Source organism: Sphaerodactylus townsendi, linkage group LG07 (genome assembly GCF_021028975.2).
Source record: "Sphaerodactylus townsendi isolate TG3544 linkage group LG07, MPM_Stown_v2.3, whole genome shotgun sequence".
Classification (NCBI taxonomy): Eukaryota; Metazoa; Chordata; class Lepidosauria; order Squamata; family Sphaerodactylidae; genus Sphaerodactylus; species Sphaerodactylus townsendi.
Window position 1 is genome coordinate 11,788,640 of NC_059431.1, and position 20,445 is coordinate 11,809,084.

Sequence of the window (20,445 nt, forward strand, 5' to 3'; positions counted from 1 at the left end):
ACATAGTAATACATACATAGTAATACATACTACATAGTAATTACATACTATTCTGGGACTAGAGTCCAAAAATCACCACAAGGGACGTCGGCAGAGCCGCAGTCTTTCCCATGTATTCAATATCCCTGCCACATCTGGGGTGTGATCCTAAGCAGGTCTACTCGGCAGTAAGTCCCACAATATTCAATAGGGCTTACTCCCAGGAAAGTGCCTTTCAGACAGTAGCCGCTATGTGTCGCCAAACCAAAGCATTTTGAAGGTGCTGCTGGGCTATTCAGCACCTGCTATTGAAAAGATGTGGTTTCTGTTCTTACTGCAAAGTTTCAGCGGTGGCCCCCTGCCGAAGAGATGCCAACGTGAGGGTGGGAGGGACCAGAAGGGGGGGGGTCCGTGCGGTGGCTGCATCCTATCCACGGATATGTGGAAATAAGCCCCCCCCCCCCCCAGGGATGCCAGCCTCCAGGTGGTATCTCCCAGAATTACAGCTCACCTCCAGACAATGGAGAGCAGATACTTTGGGGGGTTAGCAGTGTACCCCACTGACGTCTCCCAGGCTCCATCCCTAAATCTCCAGGAGTTTCCCAACCAGAATATGGGACCCCGTACCCCCCCCCCCCAGCCAGGGAGGACCTGGGAACCCTAATCCTCAGTCTCCATGCAGCAGTGGGCTTCCTCCCTAACCAGTATGGACAGGGCTTGATATTTGACACCTTCAGAAGGAAGTCGGTCCTGAGTAGGGACCTTCCCAAAGTTGACAGGTGCCCAGGGAAGGTGTTTTTACTCTGACGCCTGAGGTGACACACGGCTTTACGGACTGTGATTCGATGCTCTGTAAATATGTTTTATCTCTATTTATAGATTGTTTTATTGAATGGTGTTAACTGCCCCAGCCCTGGGTGGGTGGGTGATAGAGAGGGAGGGAAGGAAGGGGGAAAGGAAAAAGAAGGGAAAGAAAAGGAACTAAAAGTGAAGGAAGGAAGGGAGGGAGGGAGGGAGGGAGGGAGGGAGGGAGGGAGGGAGGGAGGAAAGACAGACAGACAGACAGACAGACAGACAGACAGACAGACAGAAAGAAAGAAAGAAAGAAAGAAAGAAAGAAAGAAAGAAAGAAAGAAAGAAAGAAAGAAAGAAAGAAAGAAAGAAAGAAAGAAAGAAAGAAAGAAAGAAAGGAAGGAAGGAAGGAAGGAAGGAAGGAAGGAAGGAAGGAAGGAAGGAAGGAAGGAAGAAAGAAAGAAAGGAAGAAAGGAAGAAAGAAAAAGGAAGGAAGGAAGGAGGGAAGGAGGGAAGGAAGGAAGAAAGAAAGAAGGGAATAGAAAGGAAGGAAGGAAGGAAGGAAGGAAGGAAGGAAGGAAGGAAGGAAGGAAGGAAGGAAGGAAGGAAGGAAGGAAGGAAGGAAGGAAGGAAGGAAGGAAGGAAGGAAGGAAGGAAGGAAGGAAGGAAGGAAGGAAGGAAGGAAGGAAGGAAGGAAGGAAAAGGAAGGAGGGGATAGAAAGAAAGGACGGAAGGAGAAGGAAGGAGGGAATAAGAAGGAAGGAAGGAATAGAAAGGAAGGTATAGGAAGGAAGGAGGGAATAGAAAGGAAGGAAGGAAGGAAGGAAGGAAGGAAGGAAGGAAGGAAGGAAGGAAGGAAGGAAGGAAGGAAGGAAGGAAGGAAGGAAGGAAGGAAGGAAGGAAGGAAGGAAGGAAGGAAGACAAAGAACTCCAGGTCCAAATCCATGGTCATCTGGCCAAACGCCCTTCCACCTCTCTCTCCAACCCACCTTTCAGGACACTGCCTGACTGTCAGAACGCTCCCACACGTGTCCCTGCAGCTCCTGCTCATTGGTGGGAAACTGCAATTCCTAGCCCCCGCCCGCCCGCGCCTTCCCGCACAGGCAGGTGCCCCAGCCAGCCCTGCCGAGGACGGCTCCGGCCGAGCGCTGCCGCCGATGCCCGCTGGCCGGCGAAGGGACCGGCGTGTCGGCGGCGGCGAGGAACAAAAGGCGCCGGAGGAGCAGCGGGGAGGAGCGCTCGGGAGCCAAAGTTGTCGGCCGCAACTTCCCGCTCGGGGCCGGGGGAACCACCTGTCTGCCGGCGGGGCGGGCGGGCGGGTGGCTGCCCTTGGCCGGCGAGGCGAGGCTGGGCTGGGCTCCCTTCCCTCCCTCCCTCCCTCGGGGACCCGGGCGAAGAGGAGCGCCCGGCGGAGGCGGAGGCGCAGGGCGGCGGGCGGGCGGGCGGGCACTCACTCACCTGGGGCTCGGCTCCCCTGGGCTCGGCTCGGCTGGTCCCCGGCAATGGGCGAGGGGCGGCCGCAGCCCCGCAGGCGGGCGGAGGACCGAGCAGGCAGCCACCACCTGCCGCCCAACCCGGGCAGCCGCCGCCGCCGCCGCCGCCGCCACCACCGCGCGCCTCTGTGGCTCTCCGGCTGGCTGTGCCGCGAGGGGGCTGCGAGGCCGGGGGCGGGCGGGCGGGCGGGCGGCAGGGGGGAGGGGGTGGGGGCCGGCGTGTGCCGAGGGCCCGGATGTCGGTGGCTCCAGCCTGCCCCCTCCCACCCTCTCTCCCTCCCTCCAGCCGCGCTCCCGCCGCCGCCCCCGGGCGCGCTTGGCTGGGCGGCTCAGCCCGGAGGGCAGCTCCCCCGGGGAGGGGGGGGGGCAGAGGGGAAAGGCCTTACATTTCCCCCCCCACACACACACACACAATGGTGCCAAGCCAGACCCCTCCGGCAGTGCCAAGGAAGACCCCCCCCGGCAGTGTCAAGCCAGACCCCCCCCCCTCGGCAGTGCCAAGGAAGACCCCCGGCAGTGCCAAGTGAGATTCTCCCCCCCCCCCCGGGCAGTGCCAAGGAAGACCCCTCCGCCAGTGACAAGCCAGATCCCACCCCCGGCAGTGCCAAAGAAGACACCCGGCAGTGCCAAGTGAGATTCTCCCGGGCAGTGCCAAGGAAGACCCCTCCGCCAGTGACAAGCCAGATCCCACCCCCGGCAGTGCCAAAGAAGACACCCCCCCCCCCGCTCCGGCCGTGCCAAGGCTTCCCGGGGACGCCGGCAGCCAGGGTCTCCCCGCGCACGCCCTGGACAGAAGCCGCAGCAGAAAGGGTGCCTTGGCCAGGAAAAGGCCGCAGGGGGAGCGCTCACTGGGCGCCTTGGGAACTCCTTGCGACAAGGCCCCGAGTTGCCAAGTTTGCGAGCAGGCGCGCTGCGCGAAGTCTAGTGGGGCGTGGTCGGGCGGCAGCCCCGAAACAAGCGGCAGCCTTCGCCGGGAGGAGAGAGGAGAAGAGACGCGTTTCTCAGGCCCAGGGGAGAGCCGCCGAGTGAAGCCTCCAAAGTCAGGCGCAGTGTATCTCGGACCCGCCTACTTCAGAAGGCGTCTGTTGTGGGGAGAGGAAGGGGAAAGGAGCTCGAAAGCCGCTTGGAGCGTCCTTACAGGACAGAAAAGCAGAGTAAACATCCAAACTCCTCTGATTCGTTCTTCCTTTTAAAAAAAATATTTTATTGTATAGTTTGAAAGAATCGTTCTATTTACATCTTTCTGATATAATTTCCAAACAATACATTTTCCCTTGTTTTCCCTCCCACCCACCCCCTAATATTATGTTTTACTTTTCTTTAACGAAACAGCAGTAAGTTCCTTCATTGTTGTCTTCTTATCCATATGTCTTCTTTTGACTCCCGTCTCCTTCATCCAATTCTCATAACTTGTCCATATCTTCATTATTTCATTCTGTTTTTCTTGCCATGTTTTATTCTTTGATAATATTTCAAAAATGTCTAATGTCACTTGTTCCCATATATATTCCAACCATTTCTGAATGATTCATTCTTCCCACCCTTCAGCTGATTCCGACGCAGCGGGGACATTTTCGGATTTCTGGCATGCGATTCCTGAACTCATGAACTAGACCCAGAAAGAGACAGTGGTGCAAAGTGCCAGATTTCCTGGCGCGTGCACCAGAGGGAGACGGGGGATCTCTCCCTTCAGTGCCGAGTGGCACGTGTTCTCCCATTCACATGTGCAGCCAAGGACCCGAGTGTGAGGTGAGGATGCCCCTGAGCCCCACCATCCATTTCAAACATTGTCCTCCGCCCGGAGTTTTGCCAAAACGGGAAGGAGGGAAGGAGAAAGACTCAGTTCGAATCCCAGGAAAGCTAGAGGGAGCAAGATTCGAATCCAGGACCAGAGCGGCAAGATTTGCCCAGGCAGAAGCTGTGGAGTGTCCAAGTTCCCCTGGTCAGGACTACCTCAAAGATCTGATTGGTCTCTAAGGTGCTTTTCCTGGATTCAGATCTAGCTCCAGTGGTGGGATCCAAAAATTTTAGTAACAGGTTCCCATGGTGGTGGGATTCAAACTGTGGCGTAGCGCCAATGGGGATGGGTGGGGCACGACGGGGGCGTGGCCGGGCATTCCGTGGGCGGGGCTGCGGCAAGGACGCAGCCGCTGCGCCAGTCCTTGGGCAGAAAACGAATGCACGCAGGCGCAGGCTGCCACGCACGCCAGTGGACCTCCTGCTAGACTGCTTCAAGTTCTGCACGCTACTGCTGAAAGGAGGGGCATAACTAAGGCAAAAATCACGTGGCAAAATCACCAATTAGTCACCCCCTCTCGGCACACACAAATAATTAGTAACCTACTCTCGGGAACCTGTGAGAACCTGCTGGATCCCACCTCTGTCTACCTCAGTGATGGCGAACCTTTTTGAGACCGAGTGCCCAAATTGTAACCCAAACCCCACTTATTTATCGCAAAGTGCCAACACGGCAATTTAACCTGAATGCTGAGGTTTTAGTTTAGAAAAAAACAGTTGGCTCCCTCTTCCTCCGCCCCACCCGCTCGAGCAGGGGCCAGCCTGCTCTAGCCTCCAGCAAGTCCCACGCACACCACTCTGTGCCTCTCTAGCATCTCTGCCTCCTCTGCACCCCCCGCCTTCGGGCAGCAGCCACCCGGAGCACAGTCACCAGGCCCGCCAGCTGAGTCCTCCCTGCTCACCGTGGTGCGCGCATGTTGTGCTCAGTGGCCCAGGCCAGCCTAGATGTGTGTGTGTGTGTGTGTGTGTGTGTGTGTGTGTGTGTGTGTGTGTGTGTGTGTGTGTGTGTGTGTAATATTTTCCACCCCCCACATGACAAACTCTGTGTGCACGTGCCCACAGAGAGGGCTGTGAGTGCCACCTCTGGCACCCGTGCCATAGGTTCGCCATCACTGGTCTAGCTCTTCTACCTCAGACCAACCTCTGCAAGGAACTCCTCCAATAGGCCGTCCCCACTACACCATGCTGGCTCTTTGCAGTTGTTAGTGCACATTAACCCTGCCTGTCCTTGTGCATATTTTTACCATACCAGTTTGGGCAATAAGACACACTCAGGTAAGTGAGCGTGCAAACACACAAGTCAAGTTGCAGGAGAATCCCACGCATGCCGTCCGGATCCACAGGTCAAGTTTCAAAGGCATTCTGTTTCCTTCCCAAGTATGTCGCTATCGCCGATGATGTGTACAGCACAATTTCCTGCTTGCTTACCTTTCAGTGAAAAACATACAGGTGGCAAGTGCGGAGCATCTATCGATGTTCTGACACTGAGTGATACAGTGATGTAGGAAGTTAAGAGCTCGTGTATCTAATCTGGGGGAACCGGGTTTGATTCCCAGCTCTGCCGCCTGAGCTGTGGAGGCTTATCTGGGGAACTCAGATTAGCCTGGCCACTCCCACACACGCCAGCTGGGGTGACCTTGGGCTAGTCACAGCTTCTCGGAGCGCTCTCAGCCCCACCCACCTCACAGGGTGTTTGTTGTGAGGAGGGGAAGGGCAAGGAGATTGTCAGCCCCTTTGAGTCTCCTGCAGGAGAGAAAGGGGGGGATATAAATCCAAACTCTTCTTCTAAATCCAAACTCTATTTCTAACGGCGCCCCATGGGTGAAATTGTGGTACCTGGCTACCATGGAATCTTAGAATTTTGAGGGATCTTGCCTTAGTCCATTTGGAGAAGGGAGGTGGGTGGGTTTGAGTGGGAACTCTTATTTTATTATTTCCCGTTTGTTTATCGATTCGTCTGGGTAAATTTATCCACTTGTAAAGGTGCTTACGTTTGAATATTTTGTAAATGTTAACTATTTATTGTTCTGATTTAAATTATTGGCATAACTGGCACAGGGTTGAACCCAGGGATGGGATCCAAAAATTTTAATAACGGGTTCCGATGGTGGTGGGATTCAAACAGTGGCACCGCCGCACACACGCCCCTCCAGTCCCTATTGGGCAGCAGGGAGGTTGCTTTAGTAACCCCTTCTCGGCACTCAGAAAAAATTAGTCACCACTTCTAGAGAAGTGGTGAGAACTGGTTGGATCCCACCTCTGGTTGAACCTGTGGGGCCGTGATGGGAAATACTGAAAAATGCGCCCCCTGCAGGCCAAAAACTGAAAGAATGCTAAAAAATACAAAACACAAACCTGAATTTTTGTGCCTCCCCCCCCCAGGTGTGTGCCCAATGCAACGAGCACCCCGGCCCCCTTGTAGCTTCACCTCTGGGCCATGCCAGCAGGGGCTGATGGGAATTGTATTCCATGACCATCTGAAGCACCAAAGTTGGACACCTAGATAAGCTCAGTTCACTCAAGGCCACTGTTTCTGACCCAAGGAACAAGAGCCGTCTGGATCGAATTTGTGGGGGCACCTAGGTTTAAAGACCAGCAACAAAAGATAAAAGAGACGCTCAGCTAGGTCTCGCTCAGAAATTCCCAAGATTCCTCTCCTGTTGCAGGGTTCAGAAATTCCTTGAGGTTTTGAGGGAGAAGCCTGTGGAGGGCGGGGTTTGAGGAGAGGAGGGACCTCAGAGAGTACAATGCTGTGTGAAAGTAGCAGTTTTCTCTAGCGCAATTGGTCTCTGTAACCTGGAGGTCTCCAGCCACCAACTGGAGGTTGGCTGCCCAACTGATGGTAGGTCCATGTCTGTGGCTAAGACTGTTTATTCAGCCTTGAAATAAGGGCATAGCAGGCAATCTAAGGAGTCTCTTCACTCCTTCCAGCCGATTTTCGGAGTGCCAGCTGAACACTTTGTTCTCCTGTTCTGTAAATTGATCTCTGTCTGGAAATGTATCACTCAGTGTCAGAATAACCGGCACAGGACTGAACCTGTGGGAAGCTAACCGTGGTGGAGAATACAGAAAAAGGCAAACAGCAATTTCTTAGAATAGATGGAGCTCTTTTCTGTAGCTCTGTAGAAGACTTGTTTGGGGGGTGGGGGGGTGTTACAGCTCACACAGATGTTCAACCCAGTGAATCAGTTTCTAAAACAGTAACTCACAAACACACACACTAGCCCGAATGAAAAACCCTTTAAATGGGATGGTGCCAACTGCCACAATAACTAAGAATTGAAACAACCGTGTTTTCTTTTTAGAAACTCAACCACATTCAGAATAATGCACATTCAATCCACTCTCACAATTGTTTACAGGGGCGTAATGCCCATTGGGCAAGGTGGGCAGCTTCCCAGTGCACCATGGAAGAAAATGGTACCACTACAACAATGAACTCAACCACTTTGATCTTTTCCAAGAATATCTGATAATGTTTCAGGGGTGCGGGTTGGAATTTCAATTACCAAAATGGACAAACATATGGGGATTTTTTTTCTGACAAGTAAGCTTATTTTAAGTTATTGGTAGCAAATAGTGAACAAGGCCCATTCACTGCAAGACGTTTCCATTTTCTGAAATTGTTATGCTTATTTTTCTTTATTTATAGCCTGCCTTTCTCACAGAGACTTCAGGTGGATTGCATGGGAAGAACACAAGACTCACTAGACAAGACAAGAATGCTAGGAAAAGGTGAAGAGCCAGCATGGTTAAGTAGTTAAGAGCATGTGGATTCTAATCTGGAGAACCGGGTTTGATTCCCCACTCCTCCACCTGAATGGCTGAGGCTTATCTGGTGAACCAGATGTGTTTCCGTACTCCTACCTTCCTGCTGGATGACCTTGGGCTAGTCATAGTTCTTTGGAACTCTCTCAGCCCTATCTACCTCACAAGGTGTCTGTTGTGGGGAGGGAAAGGGAAAGGAGCTTGTAAGCTACCTTGAGTCTCCTCCTTTCTCCTTGAGAAAGGTGGGGTATAAATCCAAACTCTTCTTCTTTTTCTTCTTCTTCACAGTAAAGAGGAATATGGGACAGATTGACTCCATTAAGAACATCATGATCCTCATTTTGCAAGACCCCAGCAAAGCTGTCCAGGAGAAGATGTTTTGGAGCTCATTCATACGGTCGGCCTAAGTTGGAAGCAACTTAACCCATAAAACAATCCAATCCAATATCCAAAATGAGGCCAGGGGGTTAGAATCCAATGCGCACTAGAGTTATTTTCTTGTACTTGCATGACAGAAGCCCTTTCCGCACATTCAGAATAATGCACATTCAATCCACTCTCACAATTGTTTGCAAGTGGATTTTGCTATTCTGCACAGTAAAATCCAACTTCAAAGTGGATTGAAAGTGCACTATTCTGCATGTGCGGAAGAGGCCAGAGTGCATTCACAGTGGGGCAAAAGCAAACTGCATTGACAATTTGAAGTCTTAGGCCAGTGATGGCGAACCTTTTCGAGACCGAGTGCCCAAACTGCAACCCAAAACCCACTTATTTATCACAAAGTGCCAACACGGCAATTTAACCTGAATACTGAGGTTTTAAGTTTAGAAAAAATGGTTGGCACCAATGCATACGTTACTCGGGAGTAAGCTTGGTCGGTATGCTTTGAAGCACCATAGTCAGTGGCTATGCTTTGTAGACAGTGGCTATGCTTTGAAGCGCCATGCAACGCTTCGAACAGGTGACTCACGACCCTAGGAGGGTTTACTCAGAAGCAAGCCCCATTGCCAGCAACTGAGCTTACTCCTAGGTAAAGGATCATGCTTCAGTTCTTCGCATGAAAATCAGTGGGGTTTAACAGCACTTGACAGGGTTACCTACACTGCTTCCCCAAAACTAGGTCTTAGGTTTAATGCTAATAATCGAGCCCAGTGGCCCAGGCCAGCCTAGATGTGTGTGTGTGTGTGGGAGGTGGGGGTGACTCTGTTTGCGCGTGTCTACAGAGAGGGCTCTGAGTGCCACCTCTGGCACCCGTGCCATAGGTTCGCCACCACTGTCTTAGGCTGTTTCTGCATGGGCAGAAAACAGCGCCCTAGGGACGGTAAAAAACCCATCCCTGGGGCGCTGTTCGCACAGTTGCCTATTTGCACTGTCCCCATGCTCACCCCCCCCCCGAAGTGGCGCAAAAATGCTGCTTTCGAAACTCGCTCAGTGAAAGCAGCGTTTTTCCCCCGCGCCGCTTTTTTCCTTCTCTTACCTCCTCGCTGCTGCCAGTAGGGAACTTAGAAATTTTGGCTGCTGATGACGGACTTGTTTTCTCAAGGCACTGCTCGCCTATTCTACAAGCCCTTCCCTTCCAAAAGAAGTTCACTGTCTAAACATTTCCAAAAGAAATCTCTCGTTTTTGCTCTTGGGAGGCGTGACGTTGTCACAACAGTAATTATCCCTTCAGGGGAACAAAACTGACTTCACGGGAATGGTGGCAACTTTGCATTTTTCAGTCCTCGTGTGTAGGCATTTTTGTTCTTATTTGGAAGTATTGCTGTGCCAGGCGAAGTCTGGAGGCCTTTACTGGCATTGCTAGATTGCCCAAGTCACAGTTTGCTATTACTATACGGTCCAGCCATCCCTAATTTCCAGCTCCTGTCCGTGATAAGTTACAATTCTCATTGGCTTTTTTTTACCTTTAACTCTCTTTTTTTGCAGTCTTAAAATACAGTGAGCTGCTTGTAAGGTCAACGATGCTCCCACTGTGTCCCAATTTAAGAGAGAATTGTTGTAATCGAATGGTCAGATGGTATCTGGTGAGGGAGCAAGCTTGTTTTCTGCTGCTCCAGAGACTAGGACCAGGACTAATGGGTTCAAGGTGAAGGAAAAGGGATCCCACATAAACATCAGGAAAAACCTCCTGACTGTCAAGACTGTTCGACAGTGGAATGCACTACCTCGGAGTGTGGTGGAGTCTCCTTCTTTGGAGGTTTTTAAAGGGAGGCTGGATGGCCATCTGTCAGGAGTACTTTGACTGTGTGTTCCCGCATGGTAGGGGTTTGGACTTGATGGCCCTTGGAGTCTCTTCCAACTCGATGATCCTATTATTCTATCTCCCACCCTTTTATGTACAAAGTATCGAGTAGCATCTGACTTACAGCCACCCAGCAAGGGGCTTTCAAGGCAGATGAAAAGCAGGCCCTTAGTCGTCTCCCATCCACTTACTGACCCTGCTTAGCCTCCAAGATCTGGCAAGGGTGGAATATATCCTACCATTCCATATCCCTGCACCCTTTGCAGAGGTGGGATCCAGCAGGTTCTCACAGGTTCCCGAGAGTAGGTTACTAATTATTTGTATGTGCCAAGAGGGGGTTACTAATTGGTGATTTTGCCACGTGATTTTTGCTTTAGTTACGCCCCTCAGCAGTAGCGTGCAGAATTTGAAGCAGTCTAGCAGGAGGTGCACCAGCGTGCGTGGCAGCCTGCGCCTGCGTGCATTCGTTTCTCACCCAAGGACCGGCGCAGCGGCTGTGTCCTTGCCTCAGCCCCACCCAGGAATGCCACGGCCCTTGAATACCTGGCCACACCCCGATCATGCCCCGCCCAGTCCCATTGGCGCTACACTGCAGTTTGAATCCCACCACCATGGGAACCTGATACTAAAATTTTTGGATCCCACCACTGACCCTTTGCCCCACCGTAGATTATGAATGATGGCTTTATGTGGGAAAGGCCGAAGAAGTCAATGGAGGAATAAAAATCAACTCAAATACGGATGCTTTCAGAAAGGTTTGGAGCCTTTGGGAGATCTCCCATCCAAGGACTAACAATCCAGCCCTGCTTAGTTTCTGAGATCTGGCGATACCAGTCTTGCCTGGGCCATCCAGGTCAGGGCTTATGGGACATGTGTTTGTGGATTAAATATCATCAAGTTACTTCTGACTTCTGGCAACCCTATGAGCTCCAAAATCTTCATTAACAGCCTTGCTCAGCCTCAGGTCTTCAAACTGAGGGTGGTGGCTTCCTTTATAGTTTGGAGAGGAGACGTCTGAGGGGGGATATGACTATGAAATTATGCATGGGATAGAAAATGTTGACAGAGAGAAATTTCTCTCTCTTTCTCACAATACTAGAACCAGGGGGCATCCATTGAAAATGCTGGGGGGAAGAATTAGGACTAATAAAAGGAAACACTTCTTCACGCAACGTGGGATTGGTGTTTGGAATATGCTGCCATAGGAGGTGGTGATGGCCACTCACCTGGATAGCTTTAAAAGGGGCTTGGACAGATTTATAGAGGAGAAGTCGATTTATGGCTACCAATCTTGATCCTCCTTGATCTCAGATTGCAAATGCCTTAACAGACCAGGTGCTCGGGAGCAGCAGCCGCAGAAGGTCATTGCTCTCTCATCCTGCATGTGAGCTCCCAAAGGCACCTGGTGGGCTACTGCGAGTAGCAGAGTGCTGGACTAGATGGACTGTGGTCTGATCCAGCTGGCTTGTTCTTATGTTCTTCTTATGTTCTTATAGAGTCAATCCATTTCATGTTGGATCTTCTTCTTTTCCTGCTGCCTTCAACTTTTCCTAGCATGATTATCTTTTCCAGTCCGTCTTGTCTTCTCAAAATGTGGCCAAAATGTGGCGATTTAGTTATTTTAGCTTCTAGGGCAGGGGTCTGCAACCTGCGGCTCTCCAGATGTTCATGGACTACAATTCCCATGGCCAATTGGCCATGCTGGCAGGGGCTGATGGGAATTGTAGTCTGTGAACATCTGGAGAGCCGCAGGTTGCAGACCCCTGTTCTAGGGAGAGTTACATGGTGTAGGATTTATTAATGACCAAACCCAAGCCCTGGAGGAAAGGCTGAGAGACGTGGGGATGTTTAGCCCGGAGAAGAGGGGATTTGGGGGGACATGATTGTTCTCTGTAAGTATTTGAAGGGCACTTATTTTATTTATTTTATTTGTTTGTTTTGTTTTTTTTAGAGGAGGGCAGGGGGCCGTTCCTGTTGGCAGCAGAGGACAGGGAACTTAAAAATGGGTTTAAATTATGGGAAGAAAGGGACATTAGGGCACTAGGGGGGAAATTGCAGGAAGAGCAGTTTGATCTGCTTAGGGAGATAGTGAACTCCTGCTCACTGGCAGTCCTTAAGCAGCAGCTGGATAAACACTTGTCTGGGATTCTCTAGCCCCGTGGTGGTGAACCTTTGGTATCTCCTCCAGATACAGGAACTGCTGGTTTCAATACCAACCTTCCAGCATGACCAATTGGCCATGCTGGCAGGGGCTGCTGGGAATTGTAGTCCATAACATCTGGAGTGCCAAAGGTTCACCACCACTGCTGGCTGATCATGCTGTTACCATACTGACCCATGGTGCGTGGGTCGTGGGAGTCTGTTTTAAGAATGGTGTCTCTACCCATCCTGCCAACCCTTGGGGTGTCTAGCACTGCAGTGTCAAAACGGGGAGCCCATTCTCTGCACTGGCTCGTGTACCCACAAGGACACAGTAAAATCCTGTCTGGACTTGCCCTCACCCACATATGCCTTGCAAATAGCGGCCGTACCCTTCTTAAAGAGATTAGGAGGACACAGTGCCTCTGCCTTGGAAGCTGTCACTTCCTATCTCCAGCACTGATGATCCATCCCATGTAGACAAAGGACTTGTTCATGTATTTGCCCCAAGTGTTCCTACCAGTATTGTATTAACCCCATAGTTCTTCCTCTGACTAATCTCTCTCTAATGACCATCTCATTTACATTACCATTGTTATAGAAACTGTAATTCCATCATTTCTTCCCACCTTCAGGCATTCCCAAGCTTGGCCCATCAAACTAATGCCTCAATCATTAGATTAACAACTCAACACTTATTGTTGATGTCTGTCTCTTGTCTTTCTCTGGAAAGGCACAACTCTTTGTCCTGGAAGATTAAAGGACACTCTGCATAACCCTGAGGGTCCCCTTTTCCCTATAAGAAGCCTCCTCTTTCAATAGTCCACGTTCAGTATCTCTGGGCACCCCTCTGTTGATATTGTCCTACAATGGGTTCTTTCTTCTACCAGAGCTAAGCATGGGTCATTCAGGTGTGTTCATCAGGCTAATCCGCTCCAAGATCAGGTAATTATAACCCATATTCCCCCAATTCCCTTCATCTATTCCAAATCTATCCACTCAACACTGCTTATATCCTAGGACTGTGTGTGAGTTCTGCTGCTTTGATTACTGAGTGCTTGTGTTCCCCTATTATCCCCAAATGAAATTGTTAACTTTATAGTGGAACCTCGGTTTTCATTGCCTTCGGTTTTTATCAGTTTCGGTTTTCATCGATTTTTTCAGTGAAAAATTTGTTCCGGTTTCATCGACGGCTCTGGCTTTTTTCACTTCCATTTGCAGCAAGGTGCAGGGGTTTGTGGAGAAAAATCACCTGGACAAAGCTGTTGCAGGGTATGTCTGCAACTTGTTTAATGACAATGTCTTGCCCCATTTCAGACAAATCTTAAAGAGGTGTCAAAAATAGACCTCTTTGGACAGCTTTCTGGTGTGACATTGGTCCACTGGCTCTGAAGCTGGTCCTAGTGTTATTGTTTGTTACTGTTTTCTGCATTAAACACTATGTTTATTCACCCAAAATGTGTTGTTGGTGTGGGGTTTTTTTGAGTGCCTAGAACGGATTAATTGCATTTATATTGATTCCTATGGAAAAGTTTGCCTTGGTTTTCATCGGTTTTGGTTGTCGATTCTTTTCGGACGGATTACCAGCAAAAACCGAGGTTTCCACTGTATTTTGCTCTCCTGCAGATTTCTTGCAAAAGCTGACTTTTGTATACATAAGCAACAAAGATCTCGTGGTTGCCCAACCCTTTGCTAAGCCAAGAGTCTGTTCTCTCTAATTCCCCCACTCTAAAAGGGACAGACTCCCACCATTTTCGGTAACAATGCATTGAACAGGGGGTTGGACTAGATGGCCTGATTGGCCCCTTCCAACTCTATGGCCCCTTCCGCACATGCAGAATAATGCACTTTCAGTCCACTTTCTTGCATTTTGCAGCTGAATTTTACTGTGCGAAATAGGAAAATCTACTTGCAAACAATTGTGAAAGTGGATTGAAAGCGCATTATTCTGCATGTGCGGAAGGGGCCTAAGCTTCTATCATTACACAAGCTGTGGGGCAGGTGATGCCCCTCTAGTGGCTGGAATTGCACTAAGAAATCAGTAAGCCACACTGTCTTTGCAGAGGTAAGAACTGGTGTGATCTAAAAGAATCAAGCTGAAAAAATCAGTATCTGAAATTACAACGTAGGAAAGGGGGAAGTTTGCTGCAAGGCCAGTATAGATTTTAGGATGCTCTCTGGGAATCACTTAACCAATTCAGAACACAAATATTAGGGGGTTAATTTTCTTTGTCAAGTAACAAAGAGAAACAAAATGAACCTCACATAGAGCACATGGAAAGGGAACAAAATCTCCCTGGAAGGGCTGTGGAGCACCTGCATCTGCAGGCAGAAGGTCCCAGGTTCAATCCTCAGCATCTCCAGTTAAAAGGGTCAGATAGTAGAGAGAGCCAGCGTAGTGTAGTGGTATAGTGGTTAAGAGCAGGTGGATTCTAATCTGGAGAACCGGGTTTGATTCCCCAATCCTCCACCAGAGTGGCAGAGGCTTATCTGGTGAACCAGATGTGTTTCCACACTCCTATATTCCTGCTGGGTGACCTTGGGCTAGTCACAGTTCTCTCAGAACTCTCTCAGCCTCACCTATCCCACAAGGTGTCTGTTGTAGGGAGAGGAAGGGAAAGGAACTTGTAAGCCAACTTGAGTCTCCTTACAGGAGAGAAAGGTGGGATATAAATCCAAACTACTACTACTACTCTTCTTCCTCTTCTTCCTCCTCCTCCTCCTCCTCCTCTTCCTCCTCCTCCTCCTCCTCTTCTTCTTCTTCTTCTTCTTCTTCTTCTTCTTCTTCTTCTTCTTCTTCTTCTTCTTCTTCTTCTTCTTCTTCTTCTAGATGACATGAAAGAGCTCTGCCAGTCAGAGTAGACAATGCCAACATTGATAGACCAACAGTCTGACTCAGTAGAAGGTAGCTTCATGAGGCTTCACGTTTGCTCACTTCAGAGATTCCAGATCTCAGCAGGCCTACAACCAACTCTATAACTTCTAAGCCATGACAGAGAATGTCTGCGTGAAACAGACTGATGTTCAACTGAACCATCACCAAGTTATCCCTGGTGATTCTCAGCGTCAGTATGATATGGGACATGGCACTCCCTCAAGCATTCTGACCTGGTTCCATAAAAGGCTTTGAAAGTCCTGTCCAGTCCCTTGAATATAGCCAGAAGCGACTTGGCCACCAGGGTGAGTCAGAGAGCCTCAAGGGTTGTGCTAAAAACTATAAAATCTATGAATAATTATATTTATAATATGTTATACACAAAAGGTTTATTAAAAACCCAGGGCCTGGAATATAGGCTACATATTAAAAAGCATCAGTGTGAACTAAGACACGGTTGACGATACAATCAATACAAACGACTGATACAGGACCATTAGCGTTCCGGTCTATTCAACCTTCCGCAGTGGTCATCAATACACATCAAAATTATTAAAGAAAACACATCCAAAAATACACCTTGCAGGTATTCAGTGTTCTTTCTAAGCCATACAGGAACGCGACTGCGCAGTCACCATATTGGTGCCACGCAGAGGTGGGATCCAGCAGGTTCTCACAGGTTCCCGAGAGTAGGTTACTAATTATTTGTGTGTGCCGAGAGGGGGTTACTAATTGGTGATTTTGCCACGCGGATTTTTTTGCCTTTAGTTCGCCCTCCTCTCAGCAGTAGCCAGCCATGAACTTGAAGCAGTCTAGCAGGAGGTGCACTGGGCGCAGGCGTGGCAGCCTAAGCTTCGCGCAAGTATTCTGCTTCCTGCCCAAGGATCGCGTGCAGTGGCTGCGCCCTGCCACAGCCCTCATTCCAGGAATGGCCTGCCCCCCCCAGAATGCCTGGCCATGCCCCCATTGTTGCCCCGCCCAGCCCCATTGGTGCTACGCCACAGTTTGAATCCCACCCCCATGGGAACCTGTTACTAAAAATTTTGGATCCCACCACTGGTGCCACGTAGATAAGGGTTCACTCAGGTGGTTCACTTCTGCTCATTATTTGGGAAGTTCTGCGCATGAGACTATTAGATTATTATAGGCTCAGATAGCGGATTCAGTTCTCTATCATCCTTCGCCATGCTGGCAGGGGATGATGGAACTGTAGTTCCCATAACATCTTCGGCCAGGGGTCATGAGTTTAGGGACACCCGGCTGGATTAGAGAGACTATTGCGGTATTTTATCTGAAAATGAAAAACTCTTATATCTTGTGCGGCCTCATGTTGCCTATTAACAAAACCATAAGTCTTTCCCCATTGAAACTGACTCACACAGAAACCTGGTATTTGATTACCAATGTTTCCAGATGTGTGTAACATCAGTGTTCATACTGATTCATTTTATTGTGTATATGTTTATTAACACATGGTCTTTTTAATGCGTAGTCTGTGTTTCCAGCCCTGTGTTTTTAACAAACTTTTTTGTGCCTACCATATACTAAATATAATTATTTTGTGATAGATGTTATTGTTTTTAGCTGCACCTTTGAGGCTCCATGTATTTTTCTGATGGGGTTCTTTCTTTCCCCCTTTTCATGGTGTTTGATATAACTAGTGCGAGTCACGCAGAACTCATGAGAAATATTCTCTGTGGTTAACACCAGAAATTAACCTCGCTGCCACATTCTAATGCAGATATAATTTGTGAACTGCCTTCAAGGGCAGCCCTGCATAAAACGGGGTGCAGTGGTTCAAATACAAGGTTACCAGAGGGTGTGTTACAAATGCTAACTTTCTGTCTCAGGAAAGAGGGATAGTTGGCAGATCAGCCAAAGTTGATAGAACACTGTAGCTAAGTGAGTTGATATTTCACACATGAAGGTGGTCCTCATACAGTGTGGAGCTGTATATGATGCTAGAACTGGAGAAAGTGGCGGTCAAGTTCTTCTCCCTCTCCCTGCAAAGTTTGGACATTTTTACTCAAGCACAGAATTGAACCAGAGGTGGCCCGGCCCAGTGAGCAACAATGCCACAAAAGAAGAAGACCTAGTGCACTATATGTTTTAGAACACAGGTGTCAAACTTGCGCCCCTCCAGATGTTATGGACTACAGTTCCCATCATTCCCTGCCAGCTGGCAGGGGATGATGGGAACTGTAGTCCATAACATCTGGAGGGGCGCAAGTTTGACACCTGTGTTTTAAAATGTCCCCTGTACGATGAGCCTAGGAAAAAGTACATTATGGGATTTATGTCATTATTGAAGGACAGGAGCCATGAGGAAAATTGATCTTTGTGTTAGCAAATTGTGAGTATTATGTCTCAAGTCGTATGGCTATATTTGCCTAGGCTGCTAGGATAATAAGGTTGAAGGCGGATGTCTGTATGCAATGTTAATGATTTTAACTTAATTTAAATATAGCTCATATATATTTGAGCTTTTATAGAATGTATTTTTTTATGTAAGGAATTGTGATGGTCAGTGATCAACAATAAAATTTATCTATCTATCAAACAAAATGGATAAGGTGTACCTAAAAAGAATACAGGAAGAGAGGAAGAATTGGACACATGACAGACATTTTCACTGGCAGTCCTGTGCAAATGTTGCCCCTGGGTAATGTGTGAATTGAGCAAGGTCTGTATAAGCATCTGCTCTATACGTTGCATCTGTGAATGAAGTTTTGAGACCACCTGCAAGTCTGGATAAAGCCCAAAAGCAACTGGGGGGAAACAGCGAGCACACCTGCAGACAAGCTGGGAGAATCATCAGCAAAATTCCAGTTTGGCGTGGACAGAAATTATTAAGTATTTATCTGCCTCCCCCTAGTGGTCAAAGTTGGCGTTATGGGATGACTTGGAGAATTTTGACAAAAATTGGGATCTCCTACAAGGCTGAAAAAAGAATTCTTCCTTTGTGGGTATTTATTTTTGTTAACGTTATGAGCAGGGAAAGCCTGCAGGAGGGTCTCAACAGGATCAAGGGAGGGAGGGATTGCAGAGACTTAACATATACAGAAGACCAGTGATGGGATCCAAAAATTTTAGTAACAGGTTCCCATGGTGGTGGGATTTAACCAGTGGCTGCAGCGCCAATGGGCTGGGCGGGCACGACAGGGCGTGGCCGGGCATTCCGGGTGGGGCATTCCCAAGTGGGCTGTGGCAAGGATGCAGCCATTGCAACCGTCCTTGGCGGAAACTTAATGCACGGAAGGCTTAGGCTGCCACGCACGTGCACCTCCTTTGCCAGACTGGGTTTAAGTTCTATGCCGCTTACCGCTGAGAGAGGAGGGAAGTAACTAAGGCGCGTAAAAAAATCACGGCAATACCACCAATTAGTCACCCCTCTCCTCGGCACACACAAATAATTAGTAACCTACTCGAACCTGTGAGAACTCCGGTTGATCCCACCTTCTGCAGAAGACCACGCCTGGTGATTACGGCTAACCACAAATGTATTCTTGCCCAGAGGAAAATCTCTGGAGTGTGGTAAATTGCAAAATCGGTTTGCAAACTCAGTCTTCAAATACAAAAACACACGACATATGATATTGTTTTTAATTTGTGTGATTCTTGACCTATCACATGGATTATTGGTTGACTCATGCCATTTATTTCATGCATTGTCTTACACTGCATTCTCTGCCTTGACTCTCAGCAAAAAAAAAAAAAAGGTAGGCTAATTTATTTATCTACACTATTTATAGTCCTCCTTTCTCACTGAAACTCCAGGTGGATCACACAGGGTACAACATCTGGGATAGCTAATAAGGAATGCGACTGGGCTATAAATGAAAATAAATAAGAATACATTGTAAAAAATTTTGTTTTAGTGACTGAAATTCAATTCATCACAAAAATATACAGAAACAGGTTTAGCACACCTGTACACACAGGTGGTTTTCATTCCTTTGTTCTGGTTTTATTGCCTCCAGTTTTGCAGTTTAGCTCTCTTGCGTTATTTGCATGTTGAGCTGCTTTTTAACGCATAGTTCTCTAATCCCACCAATTTTTTAAGTGCATAGTTTTCTAATTTCATCAGTCTTATTGCTGTTATATTAGTCCTGTAAGTTTTTCCAGACAGCTCAGAAGGCTTAACCTCCTATCAAAGTTTTCTGGTCAGCATGGCCAATTGGCCATGCTGGTAGGGGCTGATGGGAATTGTAGTTCCTGAACATCTGGAGAGCCGCAGGTTCCCTACCCCTGGAATGGGCAATGCCTATTGGCAGATAGTGAACAAAGTAGAGAAGGTTGGTTGTGGTGGGTTTTCCGGGCTGTGTGGCCGTGGTCTGGTAGATCTTGTTCCTAACGTTTCGCCTGAATCTATGACCGGCATCCTCAGAGGTGTATCATGGAGAGAAGTCTGTTTCACACTGTGTCTGGACCAGTGATGGCGAACCTATGGCATGGGTGCCAAAGGTGGCACTCGGAGCCCTCTCTGTGGGCACGCATACATAGAGTTCGTCATGTGGGGATGGAAAATCACCCCTCCACACACCCATCTAGGCTGGCCTGGGCCACTGACCGCGGTGAGCAGCAAGGACTTGGCTGGCGGGCCTGGTGCCTGTGCTCCGGGTGGCTGCTGCCCAGGGGGGCGCAGAGGGGGCAGAGATGCTAGAGAAGCACAGAGCGGTGCGCATGGGACTTGCTGGATCCTACAGCAGGCTGGCCCCTGCTTGAGTGGGTGGGGTGGAGGAAGAAGGAGCCAACTGTTTTTTTCTAAACTAAAACCTCAGCATTCAGGTTAAATTGCCGGGTTGGCACTTTGCAATAAATAAGTGGGGTTTGGGTTGCAATTTGGGCACTCGGTCTCAAAAAGGTTCGCCATCACTGGTCTAGACAGACTTCTCACAGTGTGTAATAGACTTCTCTCCATGATACACCTCTGAAGATGCCAGCCACAGATGCAGGCGAAATGTTAGGAACAAGATCTACCAGACCAGGGCTACACAGCCTGGAAAACCCACAACAACCAGTTGAATCCGGCTGTGAAAGCCTTCGACAATACAAAGTAGAGAAGACCCTGTAGAAGCTAGCAAATGGACAGTTAGATACGATAGCAAGGTTAATGAGGCTAGGGCCATCCTTCATTTTAAGTGCCATTCCTTGTCAGTCACCAGATAGCTGTGCTTAGGGCAATATCCTCCTTCTTCTTGGAAGTCACTAAACCACACTCTCTGGTCTATCTCAGTTAGTTATGTAGTGAGGAGACAATCTCTGTTTCTGTGCTTTACAGTCAAGTATGTTATTTCCTTAATAAACCTTTATCTTCACTTAAATCCTGTTGTGCACCTTTCTTGTTGTTAATTACCCTG

The 20,445-nt window shown here is 48.7% G+C and overlaps 1 protein-coding gene across 1 annotated transcript in view; it reads right to left on the reverse strand.

Annotated features, from left to right (window-relative positions):
* ZBTB7C (zinc finger and BTB domain containing 7C) overlaps positions 1 to 2,357 on the reverse strand; it is a 319,668-nt gene extending 317,311 nt beyond the window's left edge. The window contains exon 1 of the mRNA XM_048502738.1: positions 2,230 to 2,357. The gene's annotated coding sequence lies outside the window, so the exon portion shown is untranslated. The remainder of the gene's footprint in view (positions 1 to 2,229) is intronic.
* Between the last annotated feature and the right edge of the window lie 18,088 nt (positions 2,358 to 20,445).